Below are 13,628 nucleotides of genomic sequence, written 5' to 3'. Positions count from 1 at the left end.
AACAGCAGAATAGTGACTGCAGCTCTGGAGGTGACTGGAGACATGATGTGACAGCAGAATAGTGACTGCAGCTCTGGAGGTGACTGGAGGATAAGACACAATGTAACAGCAGAATAGTGACCTCCGCTCTGGAGGTGACTGGAGTGTAGTACGTGATGTGACAGCAGAATAGTGACTGCAGCTCTGGAGGTGACTGGACTGTAGGACATGATGTCACAGGGGAATAGTGACCACAGCTCTGGAGGTGACTGGAGTGCAGGACATGATGTAACAGCAGAATAGTGACTGCAGCTCTGGAGGTGACTGGACTGTTGGACATGATGTCACAGGGGAATAGTGACCACAGCTCTAGAGGTGACTGGAGTGCAGGACGTGATTTGACAGCAGAATAGTGACTGCAGCTCTGGAGGCGACTGGAGGATAAGACATGATTTGACAGCAGAATAGTGACCGCAGCTCTGGAGGTGAGTGGAGTGTAGGACGTGATGTAACAGCAGAATAGTGACTGCAGCTCTGGAGGTGACTGGACTGTAGGACGTGATGTGACAGCAGAATAGTGACCGCAGCTCTGGAGGTGAGTGGAGTGCAGGACGTGATGTGACAGCAGAATAGTGACAGCAGCTCTGGAAGTGACTGGAGTGCAGGACGTGATTTGACAGCAGAATAGTGACTGCAGCTCTGGAGGTGACTGGAGGATAAGACATGATGTGACAGCAGAATAGTGACTGCAGCTCTGGAGGTGAGTGGAGTGTAGGACGTGATGTAACAGCAGAATAGTGACTGCAGCTCTGGAGGTGACTGGACTGTAGGACGTGATGTGACAGCAGAATAGTGACCGCAGCTCTGGAGGTGAGTGGAGTGCAGGACGTGATGTGACAGCAGAATAGTGACAGCAGCTCTGGAAGTGACTGGAGTGCAGGACGTGATTTGACAGCAGAATAGTGACTGCAGCTCTGGAGGTGACTGGAGGATAAGACATGATGTGACAGCAGAATAGTGACTGCAGCTCTGGAGGTGAGTGGAGTGTAGGACGTGATGTAACAGCAGAATAGTGACTGCAGCTCTGGAGGTGACTGGAGGATAAGACATGATGTGACAGCAGAATAGTGATTGCAGCTCTGGAGGTGAGTGGAGTGTAGGACGTGATGTAACTTGGGCTCAGGACATTATATGGCCGCTCATTGCTCTTGGTAGTGGCGCCGCCCGTTAACCGTCATTCTGCCCCTTTTTATGTGATGACCCCAATTATTTTGGATTAATAATGATCAATAATTGACACATCCCATAATGGAGGCTCCGGGGGCCGGGGCCTTGTCTGGCGGTTTTCGGTGGCATTGTGGGTGGAGTCTCATCAGCGTGTGAGCTCCTCCCCCTTGTACAATACTTCCTGATACAATGTTGTGTGATGTCACCACATCTGGTTGCAGTCAGTGAGCGGCACCGAGCGCCAAACGCTGCAAACAATCAGACTGATGAGCGCAATGAATATTCAGGCGTTCCCTCCCGAGGACACGACAGTCAGCGCCACAGGGCCACGTTCACACCACGATCAGCGTATACAGGGGGAGCGTGTCCTGCTGTATACACCCAACGTGTGACCCCAATGTATGCAACACGTCACCATTGTCTACACTGGATGCATCTGTAGCAAACCCTCAGCTGTTGGAAAGGTTACACTAGGGGAGATTCTTAAAGGGAACCTCCAGTCACTATTAATGTGATCATAAAAGGTGCCGATCGTATCTGTTCCAGTCCAACGGACAGGGAACCCATCTTAAAAAGCCATTTTTAAACCAAGGCTTCCACCCCACCTCCATTGATGACCAGATCATTAGAGCCACGAGGATCCCTAGAAGTCAATTACTGTACCTCTGGTGGTGACCTACAACCCACAGCTTGAGGTGCTGAGAAAAACTGCTAAAAAACGTCACCACATCCTACACAAGGATGACCGGCTAAAAACAATATTCAAAGACCCTCCCTATCTGTGCTAGAGGCGACCTCCAAATGTAAGAACCATCATGATCCGAAGTCCAATGCCCAATGTGAAGAGCTGCAGAACCTGCACCCATGTAGAGACCAAAGACCGGATACAGATTCCCATCATACAGCAGGAATATAAGATTCCCGGGACATTCCCATGTTCTTCTTCCAATGGGGTGTACTTAATTCTGTGCACTATGTGTCCTACTGGGGGTCTCTATGTGGGAGAAACAGGACAGAAACTGAGAGCAATATGACAACTTTCACATTGTTGATGTTGTGTCCTGGACCACAGAAATGTTTGGCCACCGGTACCTCTGTAATCGTGTGGCGAGGTCTCATCGCCACACGATTACAGAGGTACCGGTGGCCAAACATTTCTGTGGTCCAGGACACAACATCAACAATGTGAAAGTTGTCATATTAAAAGGCAACTTTAAATCACAAAAACATGCAAGGGTCTGGGAACACAAACTGATTAGGGTCTTTGACACCCTCCACCCTCCACACAGGAATAAATCTGTCAGGAGGATTTATGTCTCACTACAAAATCTGAGGAATCTGCTCCAGAGACAGTGAAGGGACCAGGAATCTGCTCCAGAGACAGTGAGGACACCGGGAATCTGCTCCAGAGACAGTGAGGGCACCAGGAATCTGCTCCAGAGACAGTGAGGGCACCAGGAATCTGCTCCAGAGACAGCGAGGGCACCAGGAATCTGCTCCAGAGACAGTGAGGGCTCCGGGAATCTGCTCCAGAGACAATGAGGGCTCCGGGAATCTGCTCCAGAGACAGTGAGGGCACCAGGAATCTGCTTCAGAGACAGCGAGGGCACCAGGAATCTGCTCCAGAGACAGCGAGGGCACCAGGAATCTGCTCCAGAGACAGTGAGGGCTCCGGGAATCTGCTCCAGAGACAGTGAGGGCTCCGGGAATCTGCTCCAGAGACAGTGAGGGCACCAGGAATCTGCTCCAGAGACAGCGAGGGCACGAAGAATCTGCTCCAGAGACAGTGAGGGCTCCGGGAATCTGCTCCAGAGACAGTGAGGGCACCAGGAATCTGCTCCAGAGACAGTGAGGGCACCAGGAATCTGCTCCAGAGACAGTGAGGGCACCGGGAATCTGCTCCAGAGACAGTCAGGGCACCGGAAATCTGCTCCAGAGACAGTCAGGGCACCGGGAATCTGCTCCAGAGACAGTGAGGGCACCGGGAATCTGCTCCAGAGACAGTCAGGGCACCAGGAATCTGCTCCAGAGACAGTGAGGGCACCAGGAATCTGCTCCAGAGACAGTGAGGGCACCAGGAATCTGCTCCAGAGACAGAGAGGACACCAGGAATCTGCTCCAGAGACAGAGAGGGCACCAGGAATCTGCTCCAGAGACAGTGAGGGCACCAGGAATCTGCTCCAGAGACAGCGAGGGCACGAAGAATCTGCTCCAGAGACAGTGAGGGCTCCGGGAATGTGCTCCAGAGACAGTGAGGGCACCAGGAATCTGCTCCAGAGACAGTGAGGGCACCAAGAATCTGCTCCAGAGACAGTAAGGGCACCAGGAATCTGCTCCAGAGACAGCAAGGGCTCCGGGAATCTGCTCCAGAGACAGTGAGGGCACCAGGAATCTGCTCCAGAGACAGTGAGGACACCAGGAATCTGCTCCAGAGACAGTGAGGGAACCAGGAATCTGCTCCAGAGACAGTGAGGACACCGGGAATCTGCTCCAGAGACAGTGAGGGCACCAGGAATCTGCTCCAGAGACAGTGAGGGCACCAGGAATCTGCTCCAGAGACAGCGAGGGCACCAGGAATCTGCTCCAGAGACAGCGAGGGCACCAGGAATCTGCTCCAGAGACAGTGAGGGCTCCAGGAATCTGCTCCAGAGACAGTGAGGGCTCCGGGAATCTGCTCCAGAGACAGTGAGGGCACCAGGAATCTGCTCCAGAGACAGCGAGGGCACGAAGAATCTGCTCCAGAGACAGTGAGGGCTCCGGGAATCTGCTCCAGAGACAGTGAGGGCACCAGGAATCTGCTCCAGAGACAGTGAGGGCACCAGGAATCTGCTCCAGAGACAGTGAGGGCACCGGGAATCTGCTCCAGAGACAGTCAGGGCACCGGAAATCTGCTCCAGAGACAGTCAGGGCACCGGGAATCTGCTCCAGAGACAGTGAGGGCACCGGGAATCTGCTCCAGAGACAGTCAGGGCACCAGGAATCTGCTCCAGAGACAGTGAGGGCACCAGGAATCTGCTCCAGAGACAGTGAGGGCACCAGGAATCTGCTCCAGAGACAGAGAGGACACCAGGAATCTGCTCCAGAGACAGAGAGGGCACCAGGAATCTGCTCCAGAGACAGTGAGGGCACCAGGAATCTGCTCCAGAGACAGCGAGGGCACGAAGAATCTGCTCCAGAGACAGTGAGGGCTCCGGGAATGTGCTCCAGAGACAGTGAGGGCACCAGGAATCTGCTCCAGAGACAGTGAGGGCACCAAGAATCTGCTCCAGAGACAGTAAGGGCACCAGGAATCTGCTCCAGAGACAGCAAGGGCTCCGGGAATCTGCTCCAGAGACAGTGAGGACACCAGGAATCTGCTCCAGAGACAGTGAGGGAACCAGGAATCTGCTCCAGAGACAGTGAGGACACCGGGAATCTGCTCCAGAGACAGTGAGGGCACCAGGAATCTGCTCCAGAGACAGTGAGGGCACCAGGAATCTGCTCCAGAGACAGCGAGGGCACCAGGAATCTGCTCCAGAGACAGTGAGGGCTCCGGGAATCTGCTCCAGAGACAGTGAGGGCTCCGGGAATCTGCTCCAGAGACAGTGAGGGCACCAGGAATCTGCTCCAGAGACAGCGAGGGCACGAAGAATCTGCTCCAGAGACAGTGAGGGCTCCGGGAATCTGCTCCAGAGACAGTGAGGGCACCAGGAATCTGCTCCAGAGACAGTGAGGGCACCAGGAATCTGCTCCAGAGACAGTGAGGGCACCGGGAATCTGCTCCAGAGACAGTCAGGGCACCGGAAATCTGCTCCAGAGACAGTGAGGGCACCGGGAATCTGCTCCAGAGACAGTCAGGGCACCGGAAATCTGCTCCAGAGACAGTCAGGGCACCGGGAATCTGCTCCAGAGACAGTGAGGGCACCGGGAATCTGCTCCAGAGACAGTCAGGGCACCAGGAATCTGCTCCAGAGACAGTGAGGGCACCAGGAATCTGCTCCAGAGACAGTGAGGGCACCAGGAATCTGCTCCAGAGACAGAGAGGACACCAGGAATCTGCTCCAGAGACAGAGAGGGCACCAGGAATCTGCTCCAGAGACAGTGAGGGCACCAGGAATCTGCTCCAGAGACAGCGAGGGCACGAAGAATCTGCTCCAGAGACAGTGAGGGCTCCGGGAATGTGCTCCAGAGACAGTGAGGGCACCAGGAATCTGCTCCAGAGACAGTAAGGGCACCAGGAATCTGCTCCAGAGACAGCAAGGGCTCCGGGAATCTGCTCCAGAGACAGTGAGGGCACCAGGAATCTGCTCCAGAGACAGTGAGGACACCAGGAATCTGCTCCAGAGACAGTGAGGGAACCAGGAATCTGCTCCAGAGACAGTGAGGGCACCGGGAATCTGCTCCAGAGACAGTGAGGGCACCGGGAATCTGCTCCAGAGACAGTGAGGGCACCAGGAATCTGCTCCAGAGACAGCGAGGGCACCAGGAATCTGCTCCAGAGACAGTGAGGGCACCAGGAATCTGCTCCAGAGACAGCGAGGACACGAGGAATCTGCTCCAGAGACAGTGAGGGCACCGGGAATCTGCTCCAGAGACAGTGAGGGCACCAGGAATCTGCTCCAGAGACAGCGAGGGCTCCGTGAATCTGCTCCAGAGACAGTGAGGGCTCCGGGAATCTGCTCCAGAGACAGTGAGGGCACCGGGAATCTGCTCCAGAGACAGTGAGGGCACCAGTAATCTGCTCCAGAGACAGCAAGGGCTGCGGGAATCTGCTCCAGAGACAGTGAGGGCACCAGGAATCTGCTCCAGAGACAGCGAGGGCACCAGGAATCTGCTCCAGAGACAGTGAGGGCTCCGGGAATCTGCTCCAGAGACAGCGAGGACACGAGGAATCTACTCCAGAGACAGTGAGGGCTCCGGGAATCTGCTCCAGAGACAGTGAGGGCTCCGTGAATCTGCTCCAGAGACAGTGAGGGCTCCGGGATCCGCTCCAGAGACAGTGAGGACACCAGGAATCTGCTCCAGAGACAGCGAGGGCTCCGGGAATCTGCTCCAGAGACAGTGAGGGCACCGGGAATCTGCTCCAGAGACAGTGAGGGCAAGAGGAATCTGGTCCAGAGACAGTGAGGGCTCCGGGAATCTGCTCCAGAGACAGTGAGGGCACCAGGAATCTGCTCCAGAGACAGTGAGGTCTCCGTGAATCTGCTCCAGAGACAGTGAGGACACCAGGAATCTGCTCCAGAGACAGCGAGGGCTCCGGGAATCTGCTCCAGAGACAGTGAGGGCACCGGGAATCTGCTCCAGAGACAGTGAGGGCACCAGTAATCTGCTCCAGAGACAGCAAGGGCTGCGGGAATCTGCTCCAGAGACAGTGAGGGCTCTGGGAATCTGCTCCAGAGACAGTGAGGACACGAGGAATCTGCTCCAGAGACAGTGAGGGCTCCGGGAATCTGCTCCAGAGACAGTGAGGGAACCGGGAATCTGCTCCAGAGACAGTGAGGGCACCAGGAATCTGCTCCAGAGACAGCGAGGGCTCCGGGAATCTGCTCCAGAGACAGTGAGGGCACCGGGGATCTGCTCCAGAGACAGTGAGGGCACCAGGAATCTGCTCCAGAGACAGCGAGGGCTCCGGGAATCTGCTCCAGAGACAGTGAGGACACGAGGAATCTGCTCCAGAGACAGCGAGGGCTCCGGGAATCTGCTCCAGAGACAGTGAGGGCACGAGGAATCTGCTCCAGAGACAGTGAGGGCACGGGGAATCTGCTCCAGAGACAGTGAGGGCACCAGGACTCTGCTCCAGAGACAGAGAGGGCTCCGGGAATCTGCTCCAGAGACAGTGAGGGCACGAGGAATTTGCTCCAGAGACAGTGAGGGCACGAGGAATTTGCTCCAGAGACAGTGAGGGCACCGGGAATCTGCTCCAGAGACAGTCAGGGCACCGGGAATCTGCTCCAGAGACAGTCAGGGCACCGGGAATCTGCTCCAGAGACAGTCAGGGCACCAGGAATCTGCTCCAGAGACAGTGAGGGCACCAGGAATCTGCTCCAGAGACAGAGAGGACACCAGGAATCTGCTCCAGAGACAGTGAGGGCACCGGGAATCTGCTCCAGAGACAATGAGAGCACCGGGAATCTGCTCCAGAGACAGAGAGGGCACCGGGAATCTGCTCCAGAGACAGTGAGGGCACCGGGAATCTGCTCCAGAGACAGAGAGGACATGAGGAATCTGCTCCAAAGACAGCGAGGGCACCAGGAATCTGCTCCAGAGACCGCGAGGGCAAGAGGAATCTGCTCCAGAGACAGTGAGGGCTGCGGGAATCTGCTCCAGAGACAGTGAGGGCACCAGGAATCTGCTCCAGAGACAGCGAAGGCTCCAGGAATCTGCTCCAGAGACAGCGAGGGCTCCAGGAATCTGCTCCAGAGACAGTGAAGGCACAAGTAATCTGCTCCAGAGACAGTGAGGGCACCGGGAATCTGCTCCAGAGACAGTGAGGGCACCAGGAATCTGCTCCAGAGACAGTGAGGGCACCGGGAATCTGCTCCAGAGACAGTGAGAGCACCAGGAATCTGCTCCAGAGACAGTGAGGAAACCAGAAATCTGCTCCAGAGACAGTGAGGGCACCAGGAATCTGCTCCAGAGACAGTGAGGGCACCAGGAATTTGCTCCAGAGACAGTAAGAGCACCGGGAATCTGCTCCAGAGACAGTGAGGGAACCAGGAATCTGCTCCAGAGACAGTGAGGACACCAGGAATCTGCTCCAGAGACAGTGAGGGCACCGGGAATCTGCTCCAGAGACAGCGAGGGCAAGAGGAATCTGCTCCAGAGACAGCGAGGGCAAGAGGAATCTGCTCCAGAGACAGTGAGGGCACCAGAAATCTGCTCCAGAGACAGTGAGGGCACCGGGAATCTGCTCCAGAGACAGTGAGGGCACCGGGAATCTGCTTCAGAGACAGTGAGGGCACCAGGAATCTGCTCCAGAGACAGTGAGGGCACCGGGAATCTACTCCAGAGACAGTGAGGACACCAGGAATCTGCTCCAGAGACAGTGAGGGTACCAGGAATCTGCTCCAGAGACAGTGAGGGCACCAGGAATCTGCTCCAGAGACAGTGAGGGCACCGGGAATCTGCTCCAGAGAAAGTGAGGACACCAGGAATCTGCTCCAGAGACAGTGAGGGCACCGGGAATCTGCTCCAGAGACAGCGAGGGCAAGAGGAATCTGCTCCAGAGACAGCAAGGGCAAGAAGAATCTGCTCCAGAGACAGTGAGGGCACCAGGAATCTGCTCCAGAGACAGTGAGAGCACCGGGAATCTGCTCCAGAGACAGCGAGGGCTCCGGGAATCTGCTCCAGAGACAGCGAGGGCAAGAGGAATCTGCTCCAGAGACAGTGAGGGCACCAGGAATCTGCTCCAGAGACAGTGAGAGCACCGGGAATCTGCTTCAGAGACAGCGAGGGCTCCGGGAATCTGCTCCAGAGACAGCGAGGGCAAGAGGAATCTGGTCCAGAGACAGTGAGGGCACCAGAAATCTGCTCCAGAGACAGTGAGGGCACCAGGAATCTGCTCCAGAGACAGTGAGGGCACCTGGAATCTGCTCCAGAGACAGTGAGGGCACCGGGAATCTGCTCCAGAGACAGTGAGGGCACCAGGAATCTGCTCCAGAGACAGTGAGGGCACCGGGAATCTGCTCCAGAGACAGTGAGGACACCAGGAATCTGCTCCAGAGACAGTGAGGGCACCGGGAATCTGCTCCAGAGACAGCGAGGGCTCCGGGAATCTGCTCCAGAGACAGTGAGGGCACCAGGAATCTGCTCCAGAGACAGTGAGGGCACCAGGAATCTGCTCCAGAGACAGTGAGGGCACCGGGAATCTGCTCCAGAGACAGTGAGGGCACCGGGAATCTGCTCCAGAGACTGTGAGGGCAACAAGAATCTGCTCCAGAGACAGTGAGGGCAATGGGAATCTGCTCCAGAGACAGTGAGGGCACCGGGAATCTGCTCCAGAGACAGTGAGGGCAACAGGAATCTGCTCCAGAGACAGTGAGGGCACCAGGAATCTGCTCCAGAGACAGTGAGGGCACGGGGAATCTGCTCCAGAGACAGTGAGGGCACCAGGAATCTCGTCCAGAGACAGTGAGGGCACCAGGAATCTGGTCCAGAGACAGTGAGGGCTACGGGAATCTGCTCCAGAGACAGTGAGGGCACCAGGAATCTGCTCCAGAGACAGTGAGGGCAACAGGAATCTGTTCCAGAGACAGTGAGGGCACCAGGAATCTGCTCCAGAGACAGTGAGGGAACCAGGAATCTGCTCCAGAGACAGTGAGGGCACCGGGAATCTGCTCCAGAGACAGTGAGGGCACCAGGAATCTGCTCCAGAGACAGAGAGGACACCAGGAATCTGCTCCAGAGACAGTGAGGGCACCAGGAATCTTCTTCAGAGACAGTGAGGGCACCAGGAATCTGCTCCAGAGACAGCGAGGACACCAGGAATCTGCTCCAGAGACAGAGAGGACACCAGGAATCTGCTCCAGAGACAGTGAGGGCACCAGGAATCTGCTCCAGAGACAGTGAGGGCACCAGGAATCTGCTCCAGAGACAGTGAGGGCACCGGGAATCTGCTCCAGAGACAGAGAGGGAACCAGGAATCTGCTCCAGAGACAGTGAGGACACCAGGAATCTGCTCCAGAGACAGTGAGGGCACCGGGAATCTGCTCCAGAGACAGCGAGGGCAAGAGGAATCTGCTCCAGAGACAGCGAGGGCAAGAGGAATCTGCTCCAGAGACAGTGAGGGCACCAGAAATCTGCTCCAGAGACAGTGAGGGCACCGGGAATCTGCTCCAGAGACAGTGAGGGCACCGGGAATCTGCTTCAGAGACAGTGAGGGCACCAGGAATCTGCTCCAGAGACAGTGAGGGCACCGGGAATCTACTCCAGAGACAGTGAGGACACCAGGAATCTGCTCCAGAGACAGTGAGGGTACCAGGAATCTGCTCCAGAGACAGTGAGGGCACCAGGAATCTGCTCCAGAGACAGTGAGGGCACCGGGAATCTGCTCCAGAGAAAGTGAGGACACCAGGAATCTGCTCCAGAGACAGTGAGGGCACCGGGAATCTGCTCCAGAGACAGCGAGGGCAAGAGGAATCTGCTCCAGAGACAGCAAGGGCAAGAAGAATCTGCTCCAGAGACAGTGAGGGCACCAGGAATCTGCTCCAGAGACAGTGAGAGCACCGGGAATCTGCTCCAGAGACAGCGAGGGCTCCGGGAATCTGCTCCAGAGACAGCGAGGGCAAGAGGAATCTGCTCCAGAGACAGTGAGGGCACCAGGAATCTGCTCCAGAGACAGTGAGAGCACCGGGAATCTGCTTCAGAGACAGCGAGGGCTCCGGGAATCTGCTCCAGAGACAGCGAGGGCAAGAGGAATCTGGTCCAGAGACAGTGAGGGCACCAGAAATCTGCTCCAGAGACAGTGAGGGCACCAGGAATCTGCTCCAGAGACAGTGAGGGCACCTGGAATCTGCTCCAGAGACAGTGAGGGCACCGGGAATCTGCTCCAGAGACAGTGAGGGCACCAGGAATCTGCTCCAGAGACAGTGAGGGCACCGGGAATCTGCTCCAGAGACAGTGAGGACACCAGGAATCTGCTCCAGAGACAGTGAGGGCACCGGGAATCTGCTCCAGAGACAGCGAGGGCTCCGGGAATCTGCTCCAGAGACAGTGAGGGCACCAGGAATCTGCTCCAGAGACAGTGAGGGCACCAGGAATCTGCTCCAGAGACAGTGAGGGCACCGGGAATCTGCTCCAGAGACAGTGAGGGCACCGGGAATCTGCTCCAGAGACTGTGAGGGCAACAAGAATCTGCTCCAGAGACAGTGAGGGCAATGGGAATCTGCTCCAGAGACAGTGAGGGCACCGGGAATCTGCTCCAGAGACAGTGAGGGCAACAGGAATCTGCTCCAGAGACAGTGAGGGCACCAGGAATCTGCTCCAGAGACAGTGAGGGCACGGGGAATCTGCTCCAGAGACAGTGAGGGCACCAGGAATCTCGTCCAGAGACAGTGAGGGCACCAGGAATCTGGTCCAGAGACAGTGAGGGCTACGGGAATCTGCTCCAGAGACAGTGAGGGCACCAGGAATCTGCTCCAGAGACAGTGAGGGCAACAGGAATCTGTTCCAGAGACAGTGAGGGCACCAGGAATCTGCTCCAGAGACAGTGAGGGAACCAGGAATCTGCTCCAGAGACAGTGAGGGCACCGGGAATCTGCTCCAGAGACAGTGAGGGCACCAGGAATCTGCTCCAGAGACAGAGAGGACACCAGGAATCTGCTCCAGAGACAGTGAGGGCACCAGGAATCTTCTTCAGAGACAGTGAGGGCACCAGGAATCTGCTCCAGAGACAGCGAGGACACCAGGAATCTGCTCCAGAGACAGAGAGGACACCAGGAATCTGCTCCAGAGACAGTGAGGGCACCAGGAATCTGCTCCAGAGACAGTGAGGGCACCAGGAATCTGCTCCAGAGACAGTGAGGGCACCGGGAATCTGCTCCAGAGACAGAGAGGGAACCAGGAATCTGCTCCAGAGACAGTGAGGACACCAGGAATCTGCTCCAGAGACAGTGAGGGCACCAAGAATCTGCTCCAGAGACAGTGAGGACACCAGGAATCTGCTCCAGAGACAGTGAGGGCACCGGGAATCTGCTCCAGAGACAGCGAGGGCTCCGGGAATCTGCTCCAGAGACAGTGAGGGCACCAGGAATCTGCTCCAGAGACAGTGAGGGCACCGGGAATCTGCTCCAGAGACAGTGAGGGCACCGGGAATCTGCTCCAGAGACTGTGAGGGCAACAAGAATCTGCTCCAGAGACAGTGAGGGCAATGGGAATCTGCTCCAGAGACAGTGAGGGCACCGGGAATCTGCTCCAGAGACAGTGAGGGCAACAGGAATCTGCTCCAGAGACAGTGAGGGCACCAGGAATCTCGTCCAGAGACAGTGAGGGCACCAGGAATCTGGTCCAGAGACAGTGAGGGCTCCGGGAATCTGCTCCAGAGACAGTGAGGGCACCAGGAATCTGCTCCAGAGACAGTGAGGGCTACGGGAATCTGCTCCAGAGACAGTGAGGGCACCAGGAATCTGCTCCAGAGACAGTGAGGGCTACGGGAATCTGCTCCAGAGACAGTGAGGGCACCAGGAATCTGCTCCAGAGACAGTGAGGGCACCAGGAATCTGCTCCAGAGACAGTGAGGGCACCAGGAATCTGCTGCAGAGACAGTGAGGACACCAGGAATCTGCTCCAGAGACAGTGAGGGCACCGGGAATCTGCTCCAGAGACAGCGAGGGCACCAGGAATCTGCTCCAGAGACAGTGAGGGCACCGGGAATCTGCTCCAGAGACAGTGAGGGCACCGGGAATCTGCTCCAGAGACAGTGAGGGCACCGGGAATCTGCTCCAGAGACAGTGAGGGCACCGGGAATCTGCTCCAGAGACAGCGAGGGCTCCGGGAATCTGCTCCAGAGACAGTGAGGACACCGGGAATCTGCTCCAGAGACAGTAAGGGCACCAGGAATCTGCTCCAGAGACAGTGAGGGCACCAGGAATCTGCTCCAGAGACAGTAAGGGCACCAGGAATCTGCTCCAGAGACAGTGAGGGCACCGGGAATCTGCTCCAGAGACAGTAAGGGCACCAGGAATCTGCTCCAGAGACAGTGAGGGCACCGGGAATCTGCTCCAGAGACAGTGAGGGCACCAGGAATCTGCTCCAGAGACAGTGAGGGCACCGGGAATCTGCTCCAGAGACAGTGAGGGCACCAGGAATCTGCTCCAGAGACAGTGAGGACACCAGGAATCTGCTCCAGAGACAGTGAGGGCACCAGGAATCTGCTCCAGAGACAGTGAGGGCACCGGGAATCTGCTCCAGAGACAGTGAGGGCACGAAGAATCTGCTCCAGAGACAGTGAGGGCACCAGGAATCTGCTCCAGAGACAGTGAGGGCACCAGGAATCTGCTCCAGAGACAGTGAGGGCACCAGGAATCTGCTCCAGAGACAGTGAGGGCACCAGGAATCTGCTCCAGAGACAGAGAGGACACCAGGAATCTGCTCCAGAGACAGTGAGGGCACCAGGAATCTGCTCCAGAGACAGTGAGGACACCAGGAATCTGCTCCAGAGACAGTGAGGGCACCAGGAATCTGCTCCAGAGACAGTGAGGACACCAGGAATCTGCTCCAGAGACAGAGAGGGCACCAGGAATCTGCTCCAGAGACAGCGAGGGCACCAGGAATCTGCTCCAGAGACAGTGAGGGCTCCGGGAATCTGCTCCAGAGACAGTGAGGGCACCGGGAATCTGCTCCAGAGACAGTGAGGGCACCAGGAATCTGCTCCAGAGACAGTGAGGGCACCAGGAATCTGCTCCAGAGACAGAGAGGGCACCAGGAATCTGCTCCAGAGACAGTGA

The 13,628-nt window shown here is 56.7% G+C and overlaps 1 protein-coding gene across 1 annotated transcript in view; it reads right to left on the bottom strand.

The window, feature by feature from the left end:
* Positions 1–13,628, bottom strand: part of TBX15 (T-box transcription factor 15) — a 254,098-nt gene that overhangs the window by 43,698 nt on the left and 196,772 nt on the right. The window lies entirely within an intron of this gene.

This window comes from Phyllobates terribilis, unplaced genomic scaffold (genome assembly GCF_046119375.1).
Source record: "Phyllobates terribilis strain yellow unplaced genomic scaffold, ASM4611937v1 Scaffold_2__4_contigs__length_985480577, whole genome shotgun sequence".
NCBI classification, from domain to species: domain Eukaryota; kingdom Metazoa; phylum Chordata; class Amphibia; order Anura; family Dendrobatidae; genus Phyllobates; species Phyllobates terribilis.
The sequence above is the reverse complement of the archived record's forward strand: the minus strand, read 5'-3'. Positions and strand labels throughout refer to the sequence as shown.